Source organism: Marmota monax, unplaced genomic scaffold (assembly GCF_021218885.2).
Source record: "Marmota monax isolate L192 unplaced genomic scaffold, Marmota_monax_Labrador192_F-V1.1 WCK01_AAM20220418_F8-fsc00024, whole genome shotgun sequence".
Classification (NCBI taxonomy): Eukaryota; Metazoa; Chordata; class Mammalia; order Rodentia; family Sciuridae; genus Marmota; species Marmota monax.
In genome coordinates this window covers 34250931-34275131 of record NW_026695224.1, presented here as the reverse complement: position 1 = coordinate 34275131, position 24201 = coordinate 34250931, and the positions used below count along the sequence as shown (strand labels likewise).

General features: G+C 58.3%; 1 long non-coding RNA gene across 1 annotated transcript; it reads left to right on the top strand.

Annotated features, from left to right (window-relative positions):
* Positions 1 to 23466, top strand: LOC124086781 (uncharacterized). The gene is made up of 3 exons (XR_006849911.2): positions 1 to 191; positions 17719 to 17872; positions 18434 to 23466. It is a non-coding gene; the product is annotated as an uncharacterized LOC124086781 (long non-coding RNA).
* The last annotated feature ends 735 nt before the right edge of the window (positions 23467 to 24201 follow it).

Here is a 24201-nt window from a genome sequence, read left to right as displayed (position 1 = left end):
AGCAGGCTGCGCGGGTGGGGAGCGCGGGCCAGGGCGGCCCTTCAGCGCCTGGCTGCTGGCCGGGAGGGGCTTGCACGCACGCCGTCCCTAGCCAACCTCGCTGCGCGGGCTTGCGGGCTAGCTCGGGTGCACCGGAGGTGCTGTCGGGCAGAGCGCGGGATCACGCAGAAGGCCGGCGCGCACAGACCCAGGTGAGTGTGGTTTTCCAGCGTTCCGCTGGGCGCCGGCCTGGGCAGGGAGAAGGGGGGCAAGGCGTGTTTTCGCGGGTCATCGCGAAGAGCCATACCGCTGTGCCCCGGCTCGAGCTAGGGCGACAGGCGTGTGCCGGGCTTTAAGCCCAGCTTGCGGCTCCTTCAAAGTCCACTGGCCTCTGGGGTTTCTCCAGATCTTTGTCCACCTCTCACCAACACCCCCTCCCGCAACACACACACACACACACACACACACACACACACACACACACACACGCCTTCAGCTTTTTGGCGGAAGACGCCTTGACGCCTTCGGGGCTCCTGGCACTGCTGTGCGAGGAACTGGGGGTGGGTGGCTTGCCGGCTTAGCCTGCCGGGCTGTCGCCGCTTCCCCTGGCAGAGCTCGGCTGGGAAGATGGCTCTGGAGATGAGAGAGTTGCTTCCCCAGCCTTGTCCTGCCTGGGGAAAGGGCGAGTGTGGGACATAACCACTTAATATTTATCTGTGCATACACAGTTGGGTGTTCTCACAGACAGACAGCCGTGGTGGACAGACACACTCCACTTTCAGGGCCCACTTGGCATTGCTACCCACAGACACCCTCAGTACCTCCAAAGCTTTGCCTTTACCCTCCCAACCAATGCAGACCTACAGCTTAGGTGCCACAACCCTCCCAGGGTCACACAGCCTGCCCACTGAGGGGAGCCCATGCTCCAGGCACGTCTACCACCATGCTGTGCTGCATTTGCCCACCAGAGCTGGTCCCACATGCACACACAACCACAAAAAACGGCCACCCCACCCCAGGGCATGCCGTGGGCACACATCATTATCTCCCCCCACCACACACACACACACACACACACACACACACACACACACGGAAGCTGCAGAGGACAGCGGCCTGGGTGCTGGAAGGGAGGTTTGATCCTGGGAAGGAGGTCTCCCCACACCTGGCCTTTAGCAGAGGTGAGCCAGTGGCGGGTGCACAGGCACCCACAGCTCTCCAAAAGTGGCAATAGCATCTCCATTCCCCTCTCCCCTTCCTTCACTCCCGCGGGCTTCCAAAGTGAGGGGAGTTTACAGAACATGAAGTTGGGGGCCCTTTTACTAGTAGCCTCCTTCCTTTTAGGCTGGGGTTTGCTGCAGATTCTTTGACTAATCCTGAGATGGGGTTTCCTACCTCCCGCCTCCAGCACACCATAGCCTTTCACATACACCCCTGGGGAGTTCCTTATATTTTGGGATAAAGGAACTTCTGCCCTTTAGGGGAGAGGCTGCGGGATTATTCCTTAGGCCTGAGAGCTAGCCAGATCCCGCAGGGGAGGATCTGTAGAGTGGTGCCCAGGGAGAGAGGGGCCCAGCAGCTGGGGTCTTGGGATTGCCAAAGACTAAAGCTCTCCCCAAACCCCAGTCCCTACTGAGGTGGGAGGTGAGAGTGGGGCCTGACCGGGGAGAGGAATGAGCACCCAGTTCTGTAATATGGACCCCCCAATTTCTTGAAAACCACATTCATGGCAAGATGGCTTTTCTGTGAGTTCAGAGACAAGTTCTTGGCTCTTTCGGGGCCCTGAGAGGTCGCCTTTGATCTTGCATTTCTGGGGTAGAGAAGCTGAAGCCCAGAGAGGACTTGGCCCAGGTCAGCTAGTGGCTGTGAAGCCACCATCTCTCCGTCCTTCCTCTCTTCCCCTTAGGACAGAAGGGCATGCCTTGTCGTCTTCCCAGATAGTCCAGGAGTGGAAAGAGTGCACTTTCAAAATGCTTCTGTCCCCACGCCACAGCCTCGGCTTCCCAGGCTGCAGGGGCTGGGATTCGTTAGACAGCTGAGGGTGCTAGCCTAACAGCCCAAGTGACCTTAGCTGTGGTGCTCTCCACGGCTGACCACGCACCACCCACTGCACTGCTAGGTACACAGCCCTCGGCAGGCATTCTTAGCCTTTCTCTGGGCTACGAATCCCCTTGATGAGCTGTGAAAATGGTATTCTCCTGACCCCTCCCTAAGGTGATTCAAGGCTTTGCCAAAAATGTCTGGAGCTAATTCATGATCATGATCCCCATCCCCCTGCACTTTACCCCGGGACCCTGATAAAAGCCCTAAGGTTACCTGCTTAATATTCCCAGGGTCCCCTATCAAGCCAGTCTTGTTCCTCTCCCTTTAGGAAAGGGGCTGGCAGGTTAAGGGGCCACCCTGCAGAGAGACCCTCCAGGCATAGTCCAGTGGTCCTGGGGATGTGGTCCCACCTCCCACACCTTGGGACGCTGTATAAACTGCAGTTTTTTTCCTCTGAATATTGGAACTAATTATGACACCCGTTTCCTAGAGGGTGTGACCGGGTTAGGGGACTTGATCTACTCAAACAGAAACGAAGACCCCTGAGGCTCAGCCTGGGGCTGGGCTGTGGGAGAAGATGCCACAGGATCCGTGAGCAGAGCTTCTCTCTCAGCCGAGAATCCCTTAAGACTCTGCTCCGGTCCCAACCAAGTCAGTCCGCTCCGGCACCGGCCCCAGGAATCCCCAAACTGGAGGGGGGTGGTGTAAAAACAGCCTGCGACGTCCCCACTCCCCAAGCCCGAGGCATTTTTACTGGCTAATTGCTTAAGTGAAGCCGCCGGGGCCCAGAGCGCGCCGTAACCCGAGCGGGGAACCAGATCCAGCTCGGATGGTGCCCGGACGGCCGCGGCGGGGGCAGGGCGGCCGCCGACCACCCACCGCGAGGGCAGCCGCCCTGCCCGCCGCCCCTGCCCTGCACTGACGCCGGCCCGCGGCCCCTGGCCCCTGCTGCCCCCACCCCCTGCGAGGCGACGTCCAAACGGTGCCTCAAGGTAGGGCGGTCCGCGTGCGCTGGGCCGAGCGACCTGGACGTTTGGCTCAGGAGCCTGGCGGGTCCCAGGCGTCAGTGGAGAAGGGAGCCGGACTCGGCAGGGGAGTGAGACTTCAGGTCCCCGGATCCGAGAGCGGGAATCAGGAAGGGGGTGGGTTCCTTGAGAGTGAAAGTTCAGTCTTTGGGTATAGAGGGCTGTGGTGGGAAACGGTGAGGTCGGAAAGAGAGGGCGCCCCTGCGCTTGGATGGAAAGTGATCTGGGTACAAAATGCACAGGACAGGTCTCTGCACACTCCAGATGTGCACCCGCTGTGCTGCCTTCGCCTGCAGAGCACCCTAGCTCGCTCGGCCAGCCAGGCCCTGGGCGGCAAGGCCAGGCCAGGCCTCAAGGCGGCCTCATAAGCAGCCTTGGGTGGCGCAGAGTGGCAGAGGGCTTCTGGCACCGACGTCACAGGAGGACATGGGTACCAGGTAGTGGTTTCAAGAGTGATGAAAACGCTCAGATGTGCACAATATAATGATATATATGCGGAATAGAGAGGTATTCTCTACCCAGAATGTTACAAGGTGTGTGTACCAGGTAACAGGGTTAAGGACACAATTTCTTTGTGTATAATAAGCCCCCCCACACACACACACACAGCCCAGTGGTCCTGGAGGCAGAGTTCTCCTGGTCACACAACCCAGGATACATAAGGACAGCGGCAGGATTAGTAGAGCCCACATGTGGGGCACCATGGGCTATGTACATGGCACCTTGTGAGAGATGTCCCATGTGATACCTGTGGGCAAAGAATGCTGCGGGAGACGTGTTGATGCACGTCCCCAGTACAGCACACTGCAAGGAGGAGGATAAGTAGTAACAAATGCTCCGTCTGCCCAGGTATCAGAGGGTGGGTCTGGGTAAAGCATGGCCAGGTAAGTGGTAGGCTGCCAGGAGGTTCACAGGCAGCCCCACCCGCATGATGGCGGTGATGGCAATGGTGATGGTGGTGATAATGGTGATGTTGATGGTGGTTGATGGTGATGGTGATGATGGTGATGTTGATGGTGGTTGATGATGATGGTGGTGGTGGTGATGGTGGTGGTGGTGGTGGTGGTGACAATGATGGTGATGATGGTGGTGATGATAATGATGGTGATGCTGATGCTGATGAATGATGGTGATGGTGATGGTGATGATGATGGTATAGTAATGATGGTGATGCTGGTGACCATGGTGATGATGGTGGTGATGTTGATAGTGGTCGTGATGATGATGATGGTTGTGAGGGTGATGGTGGTGATTGATGGTGGTGGTGGTGATGAGGTGATGGTAGTGGTGATGACAATGGCGATGGTGATGGTGTAGTAATGATGCTGATGACAAGGTGGTGGTGGTCATTGTGGTCACAGAACTGCCACTGTAATCCAGTGAGCATACTCTGTTTTGACTTTAGTTCTCAGGGAAGACAAGTGACACTCCTACTTTACTTTTGTAGCAATGACTGTTACCGTGGCTGCTCTGGGAAGGCACACAAGCCTAGTGCTCTTCAAGCTGTTCTGTGTGGTATGGGAGGGGACACGCATGCCCTGGGTGGGGGGCTGTGAACCCTGACCATGGAACCGAGAGCACCCTGGCAGACAGAAGACGCAGGGACGCGAGGTGTACAGGATGGGCCAAGTTCAAGAGCAGCTATGACAAGGATTGTCCCTGGCAGTTAATGTCCCCTACAGCCTGCGTGTCAGGAAGAGGCTTCTAGTATGTTTAAAAAAGAAAGAAAGAAGAAAGAAAGAAAAAAACCTCATGTTGCAGCCCTGAGCTCACCCCTTCCACTTGGCCCTTTTACCCAAAAGCGCGCATTTTCCATGACGTTCTTCAATGAAATATTTGACAACATTGCAGCCCGGGAATTTACAGCTCTCTCCCTGCAGGACTTTGGGGAGTTTTCTGGCATTAGCGGTACACGCTGCTCCAAGGGACCGGGTGAGCTCTGGGGACATGGAACCCCCGGGCGTTCCCATTCTGGACGCCGGCCACGGAGGGCAGCGCTCTTCCCGCTCTTCCCGTGAGGGCGGCCCCACCGCGTCCCGATGTATTTTATTTATTTATTTTTTTTCCGATGTATTTTAATCCTCGCTGCTTGGGCAGCTGTTCTCAGACAGATGCAAGAATGCTCCCTTCCAGGGACCTGTGTGGGGGTGTGCGTGGGGGGGGGTCGATCAAAAGATCTGAGGGGCAGAGTGATGACAAAGGTGGGGCACAGAGGAAGGGCGAGGACCCGACTCCCTCCCCAGCGTGGCACCGCTGTGGAAAGGAGCCGGCAGGCGGGCGTGGAAAAGAGGCAAACAAGGGTTCCGAACAGCGGATTTCCAGGGCCAGATATTTCACAGTTTTAGAGCACACGCACACGCGCGCACGCACGCACACGCACAGGGAGAGGGCACTAGGAGAGAGGGATCCACAGAAACACATGCAGATTTTTTCTTAATCAAAAGCAGCGATTGGCTCCCAGGAAGCCGCCCGGGCATTCAGCGGAGCCTGTTGTCTCCACGGAGGGACGGCTCACAGCTCTGCTCCTGCCCCTCAGAGGGCATTAGACATTATGAAAACAAGTGTGTATTTTAGGGTGAAAATAGAACTCCTCCCACCCGGCCAGCCTTGGGAAGGGAGGAGGGGGACCACCTGCAAGGCCCCGGGCCTGTGGTCAGCCTGGAGAGGACTCCCTCCACCCGCCATCCCAGTCCACTGCAGCTCCTTTGTCCCAGCCGGGTAACGGCTTTGGCTTTCTAGTGACCCCTCGGGGAGTTTGCCCTGCGGTGGGTTTGGACAGGACCGCCTTTTTGTCTTGTGGGTCATGGGAGAACAGCCACGTGGCTGCCACGGGCAGGGGTAGCCCAGTCCCGGGAGCTGGTAAGGAAGGATAAATACAGGACAGGGAGCCGGAGGGCGCACCCAGATATTCTAGGGAAGTTGGTCATCAGAGCTCCAGAGGCACTACAGAGCCCGGGACAGACAGGCCAGGAGGCACACGCAGGGGCGGAGAGATTCAGGGCCACCTAGCGCAGGGTCCCCCAGACAGAGGGGCTGAGACCCTCAGAGACACAGGCACAGGGGGGCACACTGAGGTAGGCTGACTCCCTGGGTCTGTTGCAGGGGCGGGGTCCTTGGAGAAGGGTGGCCAGAGCCCCACTCCATAGGGCCCAACCTCGGCCTAGCACCCCGACATGGAGCAGGACCCCCAAAGGCAAAGAAGGGTACAGTCCTGCACTGGCACTAGCTCTGAGCCTTGGGCAAATGCCTCAACTTGTGGGTGCCTTGCTTTCCTCATCTTGCAACCTACCCACAGAGCTGACCCAGGACCAGAGGGAAAATATCAGGATTGCACTGTGCAGAGGCCAGTGGGAGGCCCAGGTGGGTGGGCGTCGTAAATTCAGACCATGCCAGAAATGTCAAACGAATAAACAAACAAATATAACTATGAATAATCAGCAACTTGGGCCCTGTCTGCTTAAGGTTTGGTTCCACTGCTGTGTGACACAGAGCCAGTGAATTTACCTCTCTGTGCCTCATTTTCCTCAAGTGTAAAAGAAGAACAAAGGAAATCCCTCTCTTCCAGTTAGTTAATGCATTAGATAAGTTAGTAATTGTTAGCTGTGGTAGCTATTCCCGCGGGTGCAGAGGCCCCGTTAGCCTGGATTGGTGGATGGCATTCCTCACTTTCGTGTGTGTGTGTGTGTGTGTGTGTGTGTGTGTGTGTGTGTGTGTGGTGAAGACTGAATCCAGGGACTTGTACATGGGAGGCAAGTACTCTACCAACTGAGCTATATCCCCAGCCCTCACCCCATTTTTGTGGCAGCCCCTAAAAGTCTATGGAACCCCAGCCTGGGGACTTGGCCAGACAGGACCAAGAATTTGGTGGCGTGGAGACAAGTCAGGGGATGTAAGGCCACCTGTGACTTTAAACAAGTATCTTCCCCTCTGGGGAGTGCAAGGTCAGAGAGCAGCCTCCTTGGCTGGTTGAGAGCTCAGAGCAGAACCGGAGGCAGCAAAGAGGATATAGTCTCAGTGAACCCCTGCCCCTCACGGCCAGGCTTAGTCCTGGTCACCCCCTGCAGACAACAGTACCCTGAACCTGGGGTGACCCCCTGGAGCTGGCTATTGTCCAGCCCCATCTGCTGGGTGAATTCTGAGCCACTTCTCGACCTCTCTGAGCCTCCATTCATTCCTCTTCTGCATGATGGCAAGAATAACAGTAAGAATAACGTCCTCAGGCTGCTATGAAGACTGGCCGCCGAGGACGGATTGTCACCAGAGAGCCACTGAGCACCTCCGGACTCTGCTCAGAAACTGCTGTAAGGCTCATTTCACAGACAGGAACACAAGACACAGCAGGGTGAAGAGAAAGGGCCTAATAAATGTCAGATTGTTTTAAAGCACTTCCCTCCCTCTCAAGAGGGGTGAGGGTGCAGACCCCGTGGTGCTCCACCTTGGGCAGCTCCAGGCGGGGGTAGGAGGAAGGGGGAAATGACCTCCAACTCAGCTTAGGCATGAGGGCCAGCTCCCCTCCCCAGCCTCCCACCACGCTGAATAACAAAATAGCAGCCCCTAGCTTGCAGTCCCAGTGAAGCCAAAGGCAGCCTCCAAAGCCCTGGGAGGCCCAGCTGACTCCCACCCCCACTTGCTGGCCTGGTCCCGTCCTGTCCAGTTTCTGGAAAGGGGTGGCCTCTGCTCCCGTGCTGTTGGGCAGGCAGCTCCTGGGCACCGCTCCTTCCCGGGGAAGCTAGGAAAATCCTCACCCAGACTGTTTTCAAGGCACAGAACAGAGGCCTTTGAGCAAAGAGGCCCCTTGGACAGCCCGTGCTTGGCCCCTGAGGGGTCAGGGGGCCCCTGCCCCACTCCTCCAGAAAAGACCTCCAAGAATTCCTTGGGGTAGGGCTCTTTCTCTCCAGGCTACATCCCTGGCCATTCCCCGCAGCCCTTTCAAACAGTTCTTATTCTGCCTCTTGGTCAAGGCTCACCTCATGGCCAGCCCACAATTCTCTACCCTACAGAATTTAAAAACCAACCGGAGGAAAATCATAAAGCCACCACTCAAACTTTCTAGTCCTTTTATTTTTTATTTTGAAATATATTTTTTCCAGTGCTGAAATATACCAAATCTTTGAGCAGAGGGGTCCGGCGCAGACTCCAGGGCCGGTCCTAAAGGAACCCGCGACTCGCTCGCTCACGTCCGCGCCCCGCCCTGACCCATCTACTTCTCATCCTACTTTTTTTCTCCTTTCTTAATAGTTGGCAATTAACTACCTGCAAAAATTCTGCCCCTGCCCTAGAAGATGTTCAATTCTAGCTATTTTAGAAATTACGAACTTCAAACTATTTGGACTCTTTTGTTAGATCCCAAGGTCCGATGAGTCCTTTCCCTCCCTCCGCTGCACCTCCCTCTCGGTTAAGCTGAGGAAGGAGTTAGCTCCTCGCTGGACTGCAGGCAGAGCTTCTGCTCCGCTGGGTGACTGTCCCCCGCCCCCAAATTGGCCTGAGACTCACTTGATTCTCATAATCAGGCCTCGAATTCGCCCCTTGTGGGAGCGAGTGCGCCCTCGCGTTTGCTCCGCGTCTTTGCGCGGCGGCGTTTTCCGGAGGGGGTCGCGCCGGGGAAGCTGCCCTGCGCCGCCGCCCACCTGCCCCCGACTTCTCTCTCGCTCTCCTTTTCAAGCAGCCAAGACTCACTCTGGTTCCGCTCGTCTGACTCCATTTCTGTGCGTCGCCTCCCAGAAAGAATTGTCGAGGGCTGCCGTTCGGCGGAGGCGGTGCATCGCCTCCCGGGTGAAGCGCAGAGCGCGGCGCGGCGCGGCCGGGGCCCCGCGGTCTGGCGGCGCCTTCTCTAGGCCCTGGGAGCTCGGAGGCTGCGCGTCCACCCGGCTGCGGCCGCGGCGGGCTGGTGCCGGGCGAACCGGGCTGGTTACTGCTGTTCCCGTGTTGAGACGATGCAGTTCTTTTAACCGCGGTTTGGGCTAATGATGGGTCCTGCTGGCGTGGACGCCGTGTTTATTTTACCTCCACCAGCCCGGGGGAGGGAGCGCGCCCTGGGCGCCCCGGGGAGGCACGCTGGAGCTGCAAATCCCCAAACTGATGTGGCTGGGGAAGGGTCTTAGGTGCCCCCTCCTATCACGTCTTTCTTCTCGCCAGCGGAGCCTTGCTTTGGCGGCACCGGTGACGGATTCAGCCTTCTTTTCCGCGACTTCGGGGCAGAGGACCTAGAAAGTCCCTGGGTCCCAGGGCCGCGCCTGGGACCCGCGGCCTTAGGGAGGCACCTTTTGGAAACGAAGTCCAACTTGGTCGCTGCCTTTGGAGGTGGAAAAAGTGCCCAACCCTGGGTACCAGGGCCACCCTTCAGCTAGGAGGAGAGAAGGGTGCTATGGGTGGGGACCTTGGTGCAGGACACCAGATGCAACCTAGGTTGGCTCTGGACGGTGACTGCTAGATCTGAATCTGAGGTCATGAACTGGGGGTGCCTTGAATGGACCCCAAACCCCACCCTGTCAAAACCAAGAAATGCTCTTCACAGTGGGTGATGGCTCCGGATGTGTCTATATCCCGTTATTGGGAAAGAGGGAATGACCAAGAAGACCTGCGCTGAAGCAGGATCTTCAAGGAGCTACCACTCGGATATTTCTGGCTACATTGGGGGGAATTATCCCGGAAATGGTCTCCCTGCCCACCTGCCTGTGTCCATACAGAGGAACCTGGAGTCTGGCCACTGCCAAGCTTGCTGGATTTCCATTACAGACTTCAAAACATCCCCAGCTTCTATCCCAGCAGGCTCCTGGCCCAAGGAAACGGGGGACAGTGGGGAGCAGAGGGGACAAAGCTTCAGGAGACTGGCCACGTTCCAGACATCCCTGGGAACGGTGGAGGTGCTGGTCAGAGAACCAGGCAAGCGGACCAAGGAGAGCCTCCAGGTGGGCTCTCGGTCCACTTAACCGGCTCCGTGGACCCACGCCCCACCGCTTTGCTGCACCTAGATCCCACCCCAGCAAGCCTAGGCCTCCTTCCCCATCTCGTCCCACCCCTCTCCCCGCCAGGCGTCCTGCGGAACAGAGACCTCGCCGGTTCCAATTCAATTAGCGCGCTTCCAGGCCGCCTCGGGCGAGCGGCGGCTTCAATCAGGGCTGCGCCGGCTGGGGCGGGGGCGGGGCGGCCAGGTAAAAAGGAACCAATTTGCCCGGAGGCTTTATCAACAAGTGGCTTAACTAGGAATTTGCGTTGACAACTCGGCACCTCGGTCGGGCTGCGGCAGGGATGACAAGCTGAACTGTGGGGGTGCGACCCGGGAGCCGGGAAGCCTCCGGGGGGCAGACTCGCCCGAGCCAGGCGCGGCGAGGACAGAGGGGACCCAGGCACCCGGATCTTGCCGCCGGGACAGGGGGCCCGGATGGCTGGCGAGCGGGCCGGTGGGCGTTGGACTGTCTTTCCCGGCGAAGTAGGTGGCCGTGTATATTTTTGTTCAAGTGGTGTTTATGTTAATGAGCAAAGGATGGAATTACAAACAGCCCGCCGATCCGCGCACTGCGGCCGCCCGAGACTCGCCGAGCTTGCGTCCCAGGCCCAATCAAAGACGCCCGCGCTCCGCCGGCTCGGGACCTCCCTTCCTCTAACTTCGTGAAACTGTGCTGCACCCTCTCTCCAACCCCCTCCCCGCAGCCACACACGCACGCACACACAAAATGGGAATTCTGCAATCACCCCCCTGCTCGCCAAACCCGGGGATTTTGCAATCCCTCCTGCCTCGCCCTCCGCCCTCCAGAGCGCAATCAAGCTTGTGGAGGAGAAGAACGCTCCTTGAAGCCCTGCAGTGCCCTTTTCCAAAGGCGCACTGGGTTGGGCCGAGCTCCTCTCCTCCTGCTCCGCCGGGCTCTGGTCTCCTCGCCCCTTCTTTCCGCCTCATGCTCAGCTCTGCCTGGTTCTGACATTGGGTTCGCGGCCTAGCTGCTTTTTATTTTTTCCTGTAGAAAAGGAGTTGGGCTTTTCAAAAGCCGCCCCCGTCTCCCTCTCTCCAACAGAACCTTTCCTCCTCCTTTCCCCCAACAGTTCCCTCTTCCTCCCCGATAGGAAAGGCCATGGCTGCGTTTGCCCGATCCTTTCCTCTGGTGATGAGGACTTCGAGTGGGAGAAGCAGAGACAGGAGGGAGCACCTTGGGAGAGGCTCCTGCCAGAGGGGCTGCTGGTGGCCCTGGCCCGTGGGGTCGGTGGGGCCTGGACCAGGGCAGCAGCGAACACACTCCCCTGCTCTTCAGACACTGCTGCCAGATCGCCGCAAAGGAGACACAAAGGAATGGACAGTCCAGGCCCTGTCTCGCCCTCTCCTAGAGGACCTTGGATGGGGAGATGTGGGTGACCGCACCTCCACAGCTCCTCAGCCCGTGGTGTAGACGTGGCTCCTCGCACATTCCCACCACCTTCCCAGCGGTTCAGCCCAGGTTTCTGGCGGGTCAGGCTGCCTTCAGAGAGGAGGGAGGGAGCGGCTAACACCTCTGCTGGCGCCTTGGACCTGGAGAATCGGGACCTCCCAGCAACATAGGGAAGGCATCCCCACCCTCACCCCCCATTTTGAATTCCTGCTTTGCCAGGACTGCGAGGCTGACCCGAAGGACTTCAGCAACGCTTTGAGGGCCTGGAGCACCTGACCTCTGCAGTCTGCTTAGCACTAGGCAGTGAGGACGGCAGCCAGGGGAAGACACAGACTCTCAAGGGAGAGGGGGAAAGTAAGGGCCTTTGCCTGGCCAGGGGCAAGTTCAGCACGTAACTTTCTCCCCTCTCAGGATGCAGCCTCTAACTCCAAGGTTTAGGCAAGGAAAATGCTCACTCGAGTGTGTGGGCGAGTCTCAGGGCCCAGTCCTGATTTGGAGGCTGCCCACCCTCTCTGCTCTGCCACCTTAGGGCTGAGGGGCCCCTTTGCTTCGGGGTCAGGAAGCATTTGCAGTTGCCCTGTTGGGGGCAGGTGTTCTTAACAGGACATCAAAAGGTCCTGGGGAGGTGCAAAACTAGGTGTGTGGCTGCATTTTGGGGAAAACATTGCCTTCACTTTCACCGGATAAAATCGCTAACACTGGCCCCTCCCGCAGAAGAACCACCAAGACAGAACAAAGTGGCCTAAGTCACCGTTGTCGGCACCCCCCTTCTCTCAAAGAGCTACCATTTGTCAAAACCGTGCGCTGCTGACACTCGCTTGACGGGTTTTGTAGCCTTGATATTGAGCAGCGAAGAGAAGAATCCCAGAAGAGAAAGAGGGGTGCGGCCACGCAGCTCCCTCCCCAGCTGCTGGACTGAACCGGCCTTGCTCCCAGCCGCGGCAGAGGTCGCAGGCTCTGGCCCGCCCACGTGTTTGGTGCCGAAGCTCTGGGGTCACAGCCCCCAGGTGGGGAGACCCAGCGCAGTTGTTTCGGGAGCCCCCGCCCCCCTAGCGCTGTGCTGCGTTCTGCACGGGGCGTTTGTAAGCCAGCGCGGGTTCCAAGTCCAGACAACCCTGAGCAGGTGCCGGCCAGGCTTCCTCCCCGGCTCGCTTGGCCCCCTCGCGAGATGCGGGTGTGTGCGGGGACACTTCACGCCGGCATTTAGCCTGCCGTAATAGACGGTGAGGGGCACCCCGTAGCTATCCTTGCGCTTGGCTCCTCGGGACAGGGGACAGGGTAGCTTTTCTTCTGGGAGCTTTGGGAAGCAGGTTAGGCGAAGAGGGAGTGTCGCGGGGGCCCCACCAGGGATAGGGGTCATCCTAATCTGGTCACGCCCGGGGATCCCGGGGTCAGTCCGCACTGGGCCCGCATGGCGCCTTCGCCCTCACCCGCCGCAGGCCTGGGCGCCGCGAGCCCTTTCTCCGAGGCACCACTTTCTCTTGGGCTGTGGATGCCAGATGCCAGTCCTGCACTCGCTGGCGGGCCCTTCGGTGCGCCCCAGCCGTTTTCTCCATCCTGCAATTAAACTCGAGGTCAAATATCTCCTTAACGACGCTATCAGGCCAGCGGCTCATTATGGCGTATATTTAGCCATAAAATACGGGTTGTAGCGAGGAGGAGATGAAAATTATTGTGTTCTGGGAATGAATCCTTTTAGCAGAAACCAGAGCTGTTATTTACCACGGAGGACTAAGTACAGGCTCGGTCTTCCAGGCGACCCCGGCAGGACCAGCCGCACTTCCAGGCCCTTTCCGGCTTTGCCTGCGCCCCCGCCGCAAGCCTGGCACCCGGTGCACCACCAACCCGGCCGGAGGCGCCGCCTCTGCGCGCTGCTGCCTAGGAGCCGCGTCGCTGCTAAGGGAGCGCTGACAGCCCGGTGCTTGGCCTCCGACCGAGTCCAGAGCTCCCAGCCCACTCGCCTGTCTGCAGCGGGAAAGCCTCTGCCCGGGGTTGTCGGGAGAGGGCACAGCAGCCTGGCAAGCGGTGGAACAGTGTGGAGACTGATTGGACTCGGAGGATGACTCTGCTTCTGCTGAGTTGCCTCAGGGCAGTTACCCAACCTCTCTGCACCTATGTGGCCCATCCAAAAGGGAAGGAAGTCTCACTTGGCTCTGGGAGCCTAAGGAGAATCCGATCATTCATGTGAAGGTCGCAGTCCTGTGCCAGGTCAGGAGAAGTTCCACCCAAGATGGATGAAGGCAAAAGAAGAACAGAGACGTGGTTGGGGCTGTGGCCCCGCCTGGGTGAGGCCCTGGGTTGGATCCCCAGCGGAGGGAAGAAATGCAGGAGGATGTTGACAAAAACAACGTGTGGGGCTGCTGGAACGAATGGATGCGTGGGTGAGTGACGTCACCTGTGCAGGGCTGTGGGAGACTTGGAGTCCAGGGTTGGACGGCTCAGGCTTGCATGGGGCCAGACCCCCACCAGCTGTGCCCGCCAGCATGGGTAACTCATCTCCCTTGTCCAGACCCCAGGCTCTCCTCTGTGGGCACCACCTCACCCAGAATCACCAGGCTGAGCGGAGACTGCTGCTGGGACCCCAGGGCTCAGCTTAAGGTGCCCAACAGGACTCCACCCCCCTGCCCCTCCCCGACATCCTGGGTGTGGGGCACCCCCGTTGGAACCAGAAGCCTTGAGACACTCTGAGGATGCTAAGGCTCACCCTAGCAATGTGGGGGATCGGGTGGGTGGAAGAACCCCCAACGTTTGCCTCTCCGGAAGTGGCCGGTGACCCACAGCTGCAGATAGGTGGAAAAACCAAAGGAGGGAGTCCCCAGTCTAAATGTTTGCGAAGGTCTCCAGGGGGGCAGATTAATTGTGGGGCTAGTGGGTCTCCCTGGGTGGGGCAGGTGTGTCCTAGAGCCAGCCACCCCACTAGCCAGGGCCCAATATTCCTGGTTTCTGGGATGGGCAGGACAGCAGACCTCCCATCTCTGCCTCATGGACATCCTGCCCAGAGATGCGGGGGGCTTCTGGTGGATAGGCGTGGGCGGTGTTGGGGCAAGAACCTGCCCTCCAGCCCCCCTCCTATAACCTGCCCCCAGCAGCCAGGTGCCAGCACCCTCTCCCGGGAGCACCCCCCGCCTTCCTGGAGTGCTGCTTGTGTACTGCCGCCCATGACCCATCTGGAGACAGGCAGCCTGGGTGCTGGGCTCCTTCTGAACCCCCAAGAGGGGGAGATTGCACACTGTGGCCATTTTCAGGGTTGGTTGTTGGCAGCTCTGAGAGGGAGCCCTGGATGGCAGTGCTGTGTGACCTCAGGCAGGTCCCACCCCATCTCTGGGCCTGTTTACTCTCTGAGAACTGGAGGTTCTATAATAACTCTCTGAAGGCCAGGCCTTCTGCCTGCGACACTGATGGTGTGACCGTCCTTTTCAGTCCAAAGGGTGTGTCTCTCCATCACAGCCACTGCCGCCTTCACGACGCATGTGCCTGGGGCTTCTCAGCCATTTGGTCTTCACAACCCTTTGAGGCAGGCATTTTATTGTCCCCATTTTCAGATGGGGAAATTGAGGGTCAGAGAGGTAGACTAGCCAGCTTCGAGGCACAGGACTGCTTCCATCGGGTGGCGTCATCCTGTCAGCTCCCTGCAGCCATGAGTGACATCTGCGCCAGTTGGCGATTAGGGATCTGGGGGGGGGGCATTCTGAGGTGATTCTGGGATCCAGGCTGTCTGATAGCTCAGTGGCTGGGGAGGGACACAGAGACATGCAACAGGGCTCGTCACGTAGATGGCCACTTATCTTACTGTGCATGAAGCCAAGTTGCAAGATGCATTTTTTGTTGGTTATTTCATATGAGCGAGAGGTTTATTCCTGTAAAACCGCGTGCATTAAGAGCTTGGCTTGTGGGGCGGGAGCCTGAGGGTAAAGCAGGACAGGAAGTCCCAGGCAGCCGGGTGCCTGCAGGGCTGCAGGGTCCCCGAGGGCTGGCCAGGTGGACCCAGTGTCCCAGCTGGGACCTTCTGTGCCCCACTGCACGTGGTGGGCTCCCGGGCTGCTCTGGGGACTGTGCTGTGCTGGAGGGTCCCCTCCGAGATGACAGATGAGTCTGGCGTGAGACTCCTGGACGCACACAGCCTGTTACTCACAGCAGGAGAATCCACTGCCCCCAACTCTCACTTTGCTGGAAGCCGCTGCTCCAAGGAGGAGGCGAGAGGGCCAGCCCCCACCACAGGAGCTCCCCCTGTTCCCTTCTCGATGGTGCCCTGCTGGGTCAGGAGGACAGCTGTGCTTCTGAGGGTGGCCTCTGGCCTGCTCTGCTGGCCTTCCACGGGCTTCACAGCTGACCTCCAGGAGCCAATGCTGAGGACAAAGATGGTGGGGCTGACATTGGGCCACGGGGGCCCTCGTGACGGTGGCACCGAGCCTGTGGCTTACCCTGCGTGCCAGAGGCTGAGCCTCCTGTCCACCCCCTCAGTCAGTCCCCAGAGCAGTGCCATGAGGGAGACCTCAGATGAGGACACACGGCCAGGGAGGTGGCCACCTGCCCTGGGGCTCCCACTGCGAGCGGTGGAGCACCCAGCTCTGAGGAGGGTCTTGGGGGCCCTCGTCCTGACTCCCGGCCAGCTCTGGCACCAAACTCTGGACCTGGACTTGGGTACAGTCGTAAATAGAAGGGCCCCGGGGCCGGCTTGCCCTTCAGTACTCGGTTTGTCCACTGAGCGGGGGCGACCGTTGGGCCTCAGGGCACCTGGAGACCCCCGGAGGGGCCCACGGTGGTTTTCCTGAGGAGTGAGGCTCTTTCCTGCACTTTGGCTTGTGCGTCCGGGCATCCGTCCCTCATGAGGCTACTTTTCCAAACAGGATCTGTGAGGAGGTGACCCAATTCAGGGAGGGTCTTGGGTGCAGAGGGCTTGGTTGAGCAGCGGCCACCAGCACAGCCTGGCCGTCTTCCAAGGCTCAGGGGAATGGAGCTCCCGGACCTGCTGCTGAGGGACCCCGGGGGGGGGGGGGGGGGGGGGAGGGACCGGAGGTGGGGACACTATTTTCTTTGCTGTTGTATGTTTTATTTTTTCCATGATCCAGAAAAGAAGCTCTTTCTGGGGCTCCCAGGGACAGATGGTGCAGAGGGAGAGACAGGAAGCTCGCAGAGGTCATTGGTCAAAAGGGTGAATCCAGAAGGAACCACCCAGAAGAATGGGAAGGAATCCTAGGCATTCCCGGCCGGAAGGAAGCAGTGCGGTTTGTCTCCTCTCTCACTGCGCAGGGGCCAGTGGCTGTCCAGTCGGCACAGCCTGGCAGAGCACTCTGGGACTGGACTCCACAATTCACGTGGACGCCCGTCCTTGACGTGCCGGTTTTTTCTATTTAATATTTATTTTCCAGTTGTGGGTGGACACGATACCTTTATTTTATTAATTTTTATGTGGTGCTGAGGATGGAACCCAGGGCCTCGCTCGTGCTGGGCGATCGCTCTACGGCTGAGCCACACCTCAGCTTGGTTTTATCTTTTAAAAACCCTGACAGGTATCAGAGGAAAATAATTTAGTGCTTGTTGTTTACTGCAGTCAGCTGGGGCCGCCTTTCCCTGCACTTTTTTGCTGGTGCCTGTGGCTGTCCACCACGGCCACAATGTGACAATGTCATTTGGCCGTATCCCTCCCGTTACCTTTAGGGCTGTCTTAACAAAGGCCCTTTGTTAGGAGGTGACCCTAACAGGCAGCTTACCAACAGCAGATGGTTATTCTCCCGGTGCCGGGGGCTCGGGTGCCAGCGGGTTGCCAACGCCCTCAGAGCAGGAGGCCAGGTGCTCTCCGCGTCTCTTTGGTACCACTGATATCCCAGCAGAGACTCCCCCAAGACCGTACCTGGCCCTGGAGGTGGGGACACGTGGCAGTGAGGATTTCAAAGTACAAATGTTGGGGACCCAAGCAGTCCCTGGCCTTGCTCCATGAACTCTGGCGACAGACACACCTGGGCACTGCGCACCTGGATGAAAGGTGAGCAGGACAGTGCACACTCGGATACGGCAGGCTTCTGGATGCTTCCAGGGCTATGGCCAGGGCTTCTAGGGAGGTGCTGGTGTTTGGGATCTGCCAAAGTCTGGAGCCCACGGCGGTGCCCTGAGTAGTCACGCCTCTTCACCTAGGCACTGGCCACAGGGTCCACACCGCTCAGGTTTCCTGGTTCTGCCGTCCTCCCCAGGGCTGTGGACACCCCAGGACGGTCTTTGGGTGAATGTTGGAGATCGTTTTAGGCGTCTCTCAATGTGGAACAGAGGATCCTGAAATTGAGTGTTTAACGGAGAACCACCATTTCCTTCTTCCTCAGATTTCTCTGGATGGACAGACCCAGCCTGGGACCCTGGGCTGGAGGTGCTGAGTGGAGCGGCCACAGGGAAGACGGCCCCCTGAGCCCACTGAGGCGTGCGAGTGTCGATGCAGGAGGCTGCCCACCTGCAGGACAGCGGGGAGAAGTGTGCTGTGTGAGTGCCTCACCACGGGGCGCCCAGGCTGCACCCGGGGTGTCTGGGATCTGAGCCTAGACCATAGGGGCCCTCAGGGCAGTGAGGGAGCTGCGTGTGTGCAGAGGAAACTTGGGGGTCCTGTGTCCAGCACAAGATGCCCAGAGCAGCACCACCAGGTGGAAGCAGGACACGGAGCCAGGACAGGGCTGCAGCACAGGGACTGGGCTCTGGAGCCAAGTCCCAGCCCACAGTGGGACCCTGGGCCAGTTCCTTACACGGTCCAGAACAGGCATCGGAGAGGTGGGCTGGTATGAGTGGGCTGGTGGAACGTGGGCTGCCACCCGCCTTCCCGAGGTGCAGTCCCAGGAGGAGGGAGGGGCACAAGTAGGAGAAGTGCCGGTTGCCACAGTGTGGCAGCCACCGATGAATGGTCACTAACTCAAACCCAGGTGCATAGCAGAGACAGGTGGCCCTGTGTCCTGGGAAGAGCAGATTGGTTGTCGTCCCGCTTTTTTATCCAGTTTAGACAAAGATGGGCAAAAAAAAATCTAAAAAATAATGAGTTTTTCCAAACAACAGGGACAGACGCACACAGGCGGCCAGGTGGTGACACGCAGAGCCTGGAGGGCGCACCAGCCATCCCAGGAGCCCAGGAGCATGGTGACCCCCGGGAGCAGGAGGGTGGGGCGGAGGCTCCCTCCCAGCCTCAGAGGAAGCAGCCCTGCTGCCCCGTCAGCCCTGGCCTTCGGAACCCAGGGGAAATGGATTTCTGCTTCTCTAAGCCACCCAGTTAGTGACGATTTGTCATGGCAGCTCCTGGAAACTAATACAGGTTCACAGACCTGATTTTCCGTATGCCGATACAGACATGCATTTGTTAGGTAAAAGCCTGTGGGTAACGCTCAGTTCCTTCGACAGCGTTATCGTGATAAAATGAGCTCATTCATACATTTTATATGCCGATAAAGACAAAAGATCCAGGATACACAAGGTTCCTCTTGTTTCAATTATTTTATTCTTTTAAATGACAAACAATGTGGCAAGACAAACAGAAAAAAGAGTCTTCATGGAACAAATACCAGGGGATCCGTGCACCTCAGCGATCACCCTTCCAGGCCTGCGAACAGACGCTGCTCAGCAGCTACGTGTGCAGCGCCTCTGCATCTGTGCTTGGGGATCGCTCTTTGAGGACTGGGAGCAGAAAATGCCCCCTGGGCTGCCATGGAGATTCCTGCTGCCTGGCTCCTGGTGTGAGCCGATCCTGGGTGGCTTCGTCTCCCCAGGCCTCTGGGAGCCCAGTGCAGGCAGGTGACTCTGTCCTCCCGGATGCAGTTCCACCCCATAGATCTTCCCAGTCCCTTTTCTGTGGCTATTGCTGAATACCAGAGGCTGGGTGTAAAGATGTAATGATAAAGGTTTATAAAGATAATAGGTTTGCTCAGCTCGAAGTTTTAGAGTGTGAAGGTTCAAGATTGGGTGGCCCCTCGTGTTTGGCCTTTGGTGAGGGACCTTGGGATGTCACAACATGGTGGACGGCATCAAGCTGAGGGTGTGAGGCAAGGAGCCTGAGGGTGGGAGGGGCCAGTCTTGATCTTCTGTGAGTCCTTCCAAGGGCACGCCCAGTCACCTCACCAGCTTCTCCTAGGCCCCGCCTCCCGTGCCATCCTCTGAGACCCAGCCTCCGTGCCGTGGACCAGGAGGACAAGCCACATCAGCCTAGGAGGACCCGGTCTGTGTCAGGTCTTGGGAGCTCCAGCCAGACCTCCCGCCCTTCTGCAGGAGGCCAAGAGCACCTTGTCCCTGAGATGCAGCAGCGTCCCAGGACTTGTGCGAGGCCCGGGAGTACGTGGTCAGCACTTGCTTGGTCAGCACCACCTTACCCAGCCCCCACAGCTCTCGGAGACCTGCCTCCGTCACCAGGGGCTCCACCTGGCCCCTGCGGTGATCCTGGAGAGAACCCCCTGCCCTGGGGGAGCAGGACCGGGTGGACATCAGGTGCTCCTGCTCCTCGCAGAGCCTGGCCTGCTGGGCTCTGCCTCCGCCTGACCGCCAGCCCCGATCCCTCCTGCCATCTGTCGGGAAACAAAGACGGGAGGCCCAGTCAGACAGGGACTGTGGGGACGGAGGCTGCCCGCAGGCCAGCGAGGCTCCCCACGCTTGATGAGCTCCTCTGACCCAGCACCCCACGTCTCACTGCCAGAAGGAATGACAGGGGCACGAAGGCGGACACTCGGCTGGGAGGGACAGCAGCCTCAGGACCAGCCTCAGCTGGGGCCGGTGGCAGCGCGGCAGGTGGCACAGCAGAGGATGAGCAGGTGGGAATTTGGAACAGCGATGACCCCCACATGGCCCCAGCGGGTGTGGCCCGCTCAGGTCCTAGTGAAGGGACCTCTGGTTGCATTCTCAGAAGGCAGAGAGACAGAGACAGAGACAGATACAGAGCAGACGGGGAGACTGGCTCGTGCCGCCCTGAGGCTGGAAAGGGAGGGCAGCTGGGGAAATGCAGGCGGAGCTGGTGCTGGCCACTGGAGGGCTATCCTTCCCTAGGAGCCTCGGTTTGCTCTTAGGCCTTCGCCTGATGGGACAAGACCCACCCACACCATGAAGGTCCTCGGTGTCACTTGGCCAGCTGATTGCAGGGCTTAACAGTACCTACTTCTGCAGTGACACTTGGACCAGGGTTCAACTGAAGATCAGGACCCTGAATTCTGGCCACATGGACAATAAGCCTGACCAGGGCAGGGGCTGGCAGATGTACTCTGCCTGGCTGTGTCCCTCTTCCCTGCAGGCCAGCCTCTGGGGCTGGGCGTGTATCTGCCGCCAGGCCTGTCCACTTAGATTTTTGTGGCGGGACTGGCTGCACACCAGGGTCGTCATCAACAGGCTCATCTGGACTGTGCAGGTGACCAGGTGGCCTTTCTGCCCCTAGCATGTCTGTGTGAAGACGTGTCTAAGACGTGTGACCTAGAGCTGGCCCCTACCTGCAGCTGGTGGGTGGGGCCATCGCACACGTGCAGAGAGGACAACAACCTGCACTGAGCCACCCTCCACTGGTGACCCCGTGGCCACCCAGCGGGCTGCTTTGCAGATGAGGAAACCGAGGCCCCAGAGGTTAGGTATCGTGCCCAGGCTCATGCGGCTGGTAGGTGATGAGCCAGGATAGGAGCCAGACCCTCTGCCCTGCTCCCCGGAGCCCGTGGCACATCTGGGGTGTCCTGCATGCGCCTGTGCAGGAATCAGGCTGACAGCTGGGTCAGGACGCACAGCCAGGAGACTGGACCCCGGCACCAAATCCCCTGTGACAACTGGACACCTCATTCTACTCTTGGTGCTGCGTCTCCTTGTCCAGAGTAGGACACACCCCTCCATCTCCTTTCTCTGGAAAGTTGTGAGAATTTGTTTCTGTCGAATCGTTTGAAGAATCATGAAAAAAATTTTTCAAATGCCAGTTTTACAAAATAAAGGATTGGTCGTAGGTTTCCCTTTGGGGGGCCCTGAGACCACAGGAATCCCAGCGTTCCTGGGATATAGTGAATGGACCTGACTTCCCTGCTGACACGCGGTGGCTTCGCATTCCATGTTTGGTCACCATCAGAGGAGACCTGGGGCCTTCTAGAGATGGGCACGTGTGTCTCCAGGGCCCGGATTCGGGCCTTTCCGAGGAGCCCTGGGCTGACACTCCTGTAAGTGGTGTCTGCACACTTGAAGCGGCTCTGACAGCTGGTCTTGAGGGGCCGTAACTAGACACCCTGCAAACTGGAAGAGATTAGCTCTGACCACAGGGCACCCAGCAGACCGGCACTTAATAACCTTCCCAAATGTGTGAAGCACTTAGTTCTAGAATAACAGGAAGAACTGGACTGCGGCACGGCGGGCTTGAGATTCCTCCTGGCCATCCTCTTCCTCTGGCCAGCCAGCACGGTGACCACAGCCCCGTCCAGCTTCCCAGGGTCCCCCTCCTGGGGCGGCGCGTCCCAGGGAGATGACATGCAGGCTCTGTGTCCTGCACAATGACTCCCTGAGGCCAGTCTTCCTGAGGAAGCAGCCCAGGCTGCAGCCCAGGCCAGGGAAACGTGAGTCTCCACCAAATCCTCCGCGCCACGGAAACCGCTGCAAAATTGCTCCCTTCCTCCCCGCATGGCTGGGCCAGCGGCTCCGGGAGGCCTCCGACAAGAGGGCATTGTGTGGCTGGACCCCTCCCCTGCCACAAAGGGGGCCTTTCAGGGCTGCCAACGGGGCGGGTGGGGACCCCGAGGCCCCTTGGAGACGGCTCTGGGGCTCCGAGGCGCTCCTGGAACTCTTGGGGTGCTCCTTCTCGGCGCCGGGCTCCGCTCCTGCCAGAGGCCCGCGGGTTCGTGCAGGGAGAAGCGCTCGGCTGTTATGTGAACAGAGGGACAGAGAACGCTCGGATTTCTCTGTCGGGAGGTCATTTCCCCCGGAAGGTCCACATGGGGATGGTGGATTCATGGTGGGAGCCTCGTTCAGAAAGGGACGCAAGAGACTGGCCGTCCTGGTGGCCTCGGGGAGCTGGGAGTTTGGAGACAGCAGAGGAGGGAAAGAAACTGCGCGGCGTGTCCCCGCAGGCTTTGGAAGACGGACACGGGAACAGATATCTAATTTAAACATATCTTCATCCTGCCCAAGGCCAAGTGTATACCGTCTCAGAGAGGGAGGGCGTCCGGGAGGCAGGAGCCCAGCCGGCTGCTGGCGAGGCCCCGTGCCTGCTGGGAGATCTGCTGTCTGCAGAGTAGCCTCGCTGTGCCAGTAACCAAGGGACTGTGGGCTCCGGGGTTCAGTGACTTCAGCCGCCTGTGGTGACCACTACCCTCTTCGGATAGAAGTGCTGTTTCTTTTTCATGGACAAAATGGTTCTCAGACTGGAGGCCACATTCCCTCCTGCCTCCTGGGTGAGGCTGGCTGGGCTGAGGCTCATGGGGGCTGCTGCCCAGGGAGGCCAGATTTACAGCTGAGCTAGGGAGGAGGCCCAGGAGGAGGAGCAGCCCCAGGGACCTCCTGCCACCCTTGCCACCAAGGCGGGGTCACTGGCCTCTGTGCATGGGCAGGGAGGGTGTTGTTCTCCAAGGACACGGCACTCGCTGAAGCCAGTGTTTTATTGCTAGAAACAGGAGAGCCCGACCTTGATCCACCTCTGCCCCCGTTAAAACTAACCGAAATGTCCCCTGTGTCCGAGTGACCCCAAGCAGGAGGACTGAGCTGCAGACTTTCCACCAGGAGGCTGGGCAGCTGCGGAGTCTTCCAGTGTGATGGGCACAATCCGTTCTGCCTGTGAAGCCAAGAGGGGACAAACAGGTCTGTTGAGGGCCGCAGCCGAGTCGGGATGACGCATGGCATTTTTGACAGAAGTAGTGGTCGAGAGGTGACCCCAGGGAGCCATTAAGATGATGACTTTTGAGTTCTCGCGGAGTTCCCGTTGAGTTCCGGTTGAGCTCTCCCGGGGATTCCTGCAGAGTTCGCGTTGGTTGGTGAGGTTCCTGTGGGGGGAGTTCCGGTTGGTGTGTGGTGGTTGCTGGAGGAGTCGCGTGGGTGGCGTTCGGGAGAGTTCCCGGGGAGTGTGCTGGTGGAGTTTGGAAATAAAGTTTGTTCCTGCTTGAGTGGTTCGTGATTTGTGCCCAGCCAGACTGTGGCACAGGTCAGGTCCCCGGGACCTGGAACGGGGTCTGGAACACCTTCTCTATCATTAGGGAGAGCCTGAGTTGGGCACCGCGGCAGCAACCTGTCATCCCTGCGACTTGGTCTCAAGTTCAAGACCAGCCTCAGCAACTCAGCCCTACATAATTTAGAGAGACCCTGTTTCAAAATACAAAACAAAAAGGTCTGGGGATGTGGTCAGTGGTTAAGCTCCTGTGGGTTCAATTTCTGGTGCAAAAAAAAAAAGAAAGATTGACATAAACTTGAGAGCCGTTTTAAAGGGTTTTTAAAATGTTCCTTGAAACGGAACAGAAGAAGAAATACAATCAGTCAATAAATACTTGAAAAAATATTAAATATTAGTGACAATTAGAGAAAAGCAAATTAAAACTACACTGAACTAATTAGAGCAAATAAAAAAAAAAAACTAAACTGAGATTTCATCTCATTCCAGTCAGAATGGCAATTATCAAGAATACAAGCAACAATAAGTGTTGGTGAGGATGTGGGGAAAGGCACACTCACTCACTGCTGGTAGGATTGCAAATTGGTGCAACCACTCTGGAGATTCCCCAGAAAATTTGTCATGTCATCACCATATGACCCAGTGTCCCACTCCTGAGTATGGATCCAAAGGATTTAAAATTAGCATACTACAGTGACATGCCCTCACCAATGTTTATACCAGTTCAAGTCAC